Raw genomic sequence first — 2,741 nt, forward strand, 5'->3', positions numbered from 1 at the left:
CCCCTACCCAAGAACATTGTGTTAGCATAACGGGACCAAAGAATGCAGAGCTCGGTTCACACTAGTGCGAAAATAGTGTTACAACTCGCCATGTGAAACAAAAGTGAATGAATATTAAACAACATATAAGCCTCAGAAAAGCCTCAGTAGCCCCGGTTAAGCTGCAAACCGGTTAATCCGCCCCCGGATAATCGAGAGTTGACTGTACATATTTATGTGTATAGTACATCATAGAGCAGTAGAGATGGGTTTTGAATAGAGGAATACTTTGTGACTGTGGCATGCTTACAGTATTTCATGTTTAAATTAAACAGTTTTCTTTGTGTTGCATGCTGCATGTTTGTAGTGCTACAAGATATTAGAGTTGTTTGCTGTTGCTAACCTTTCCATCTGATGGGAAATGAACTGAGTTCAATGGTACAAAATGTCAGTTGGTATGAGTATTTGTTTATTTCTGATTGCTGAATGTACAAAAGACATTTTCTTGTTGATTGGAAAGGGATATGACATGACATGACTTGACATTCTCCTACAGTTAAGATGTTAATTCAGCAGTGGAAGCTAGATATTAGTAAAGTATAGTCACTGAAACTGATAGCTTAGAAATATAATTCTGCAGCATCATTTGCTTTTTGCTGTATGTTATATATGCTCTTCCACCTTCTGCTGTGAGTAAATTCATTGATCAGCTAGTTACAAATCAGTCTATCATCAGTGTATCATTTGGACTGAGTATGTTGGGATAACTATTAAACTGTTATGGATTGATCAGATGTATACAAAGTATGCTATATTGGTCATTGCAGACAAATATCTTATTGTGGTATACATTGATTGTAAAAAGAAAGTTAAATAAAGATATGTTGATTCTGCTCGTGGAGAAATAAAATAGTATAATTAATTAATCCAGAGGATCATGAGACTTGCACACATCTTTTCATTGTGAGTATCAGATAGCTAAAAACTGAGCAGTCTCTCATAAGATCCAAAAATAAAGTGGTTTGTCTTTGAGGCACTCCTTTTTCCTGTAGATCTCCACTTTCTTGGAGGGAACATTAACTGAAGATTGTGAAGTAACTTGAAAATTTAGTGTAATTATATAATTCATTAATAAAATCGCACAAAATCATTAATATTCAGAGATTTATTATATTAGAATGATATAACAGTAATAGCTTTTAATTGCACCTAAATTCAGTGCAGTTATTGCCCCCCACCATACCCCTTTTATTGACTGAATGCACTGCAACCGATGCTAATTCTTGGGCACTCTTGAGCAAGTGATCTCTGATTGCTGACACTTTTCTTGCCAAGGAACCCTTTCTTCATTATGCATAAGATGTACCTTACATTCGTCACTCAATGACTTTTCATCAGCAGAGCTCTACTTCATGTTTCACCACATGTTGGCTGCCGCTATATCACCAGAAGATATCCTGCTCCATGGTCCTGGAATGTGTTCCAATTTGTGTCATTGTCAGTAGAATAGTGGGCAGTGTGTAAATGGATTTACAAGTTGCTCTTTTCCTCAGAAGAGTGTGAAGGTAGGCTGATGCTGTGTATTTGTATGCTTAAAGAAATGAATATGGAATGCATCCAGCTCAGGATAAGGGCCAGTGTCAGGCTGTGAACATGGCAGTGAATGGTAATGAACCCTTGCATTTAGTAACATGGTAAGTCATTGAGTAGCTGAGCAACTAGTGGCTTCTGCGGAAAGGCGCAACTGTATGGAATTGGTTAATATTTGGTATTACAGTTTATAAGGTGATTCCCTTGAGCTGATATTCATTGATCATGTCATCCTGAAGCAGCTCTGCGAGTGCACTTTGGCTTAATCGGCCTTGACCCTGCAATGCCAAAACGGTGAACATCTTATTATGTGGTATGTTTGACAGCTGTCAGTGCCTTAGACTGCAAAGCTTGTCATCGTAGGATTATTAGGGAAAGCCATAGTTTGGAAGGAAGTTGTGACTTAATTTAAGGTAGTATCTCAGCATTTTCCTGAAGGGGAACTGAGGAAAAGTTTTGTGGCGTGTAGACCCATTACTAGACAACGCCCACAAAACACATGCAGCCAACAGTATAGGAACAGTGTGTACTTCGTCCGTAGACTGGATGTCACTCATCACGTGACATATGTTTCCTGTGAGTGCAGTGATTACGCAACAGAAAGCAGGCTGCGTTTTCCGCTTCTCAGATTGAGGGTTTATAGGAAAAACTGGAATTATTAAGAAAGCAGTCAGAGTTAGTTACACGTTAACGAGAGAGGAATGCAAATGGAGTACAGAAGAATAGAGGAGGTTGGTGTGTGAGGATGTAAAGTGTGATGGGAAGATTTGATGTGTAATATGTGATAGTGAGTGAAAGCTAAGAGAGTCAGCAGTGAGGACATACTGTGTGACTTCAAGACTGTATGTGTGCTATAGTGCAGTGAGATTGAGGTGTGTAATTTAGTGAGATTTGTATAGCTCTAATGTTGTAAATTGTGTAAATCCGCAATAGTGTAATAAGTAATTGTAAATGATACAAACTCCGTCCTAAGTGCAAACAGTATACATTTATATGTCTTTGATCTTGTTCTTTCTACACTACATGTTTCGGCCTCTATCGGCCATCATCAGGTGTATACTCTTAACGTTGCTGCCACACTGAACCCAGTCTAAAACTTAACATTTAAAAACACAATGTCACGTTCTTCGTATTATCAACATCTACATCGTTGATATGTGTCTGGTATGTAG

The 2,741-nt window shown here is 38.2% G+C and overlaps 1 long non-coding RNA gene across 1 annotated transcript in view; it reads left to right on the plus strand.

The window, feature by feature from the left end:
* The first annotated feature begins 137 nt into the window (after nucleotides 1–137).
* The window catches only part of LOC117282130, a 3,690-nt gene continuing 1,086 nt past the window's right edge, over nucleotides 138–2,741 (plus strand). Inside the window, exon 1 of the long non-coding RNA XR_004512761.1 lies at nucleotides 138–1,544. This is a non-coding gene — a long non-coding RNA (uncharacterized LOC117282130). The remainder of the gene's footprint in view (nucleotides 1,545–2,741) is intronic.

Source organism: Cryptotermes secundus, unplaced genomic scaffold (genome assembly GCF_002891405.2).
Source record: "Cryptotermes secundus unplaced genomic scaffold, Csec_1.0 scaffold535, whole genome shotgun sequence".
Lineage (NCBI taxonomy): Eukaryota > Metazoa > Arthropoda > Insecta > Blattodea > Kalotermitidae > Cryptotermes > Cryptotermes secundus.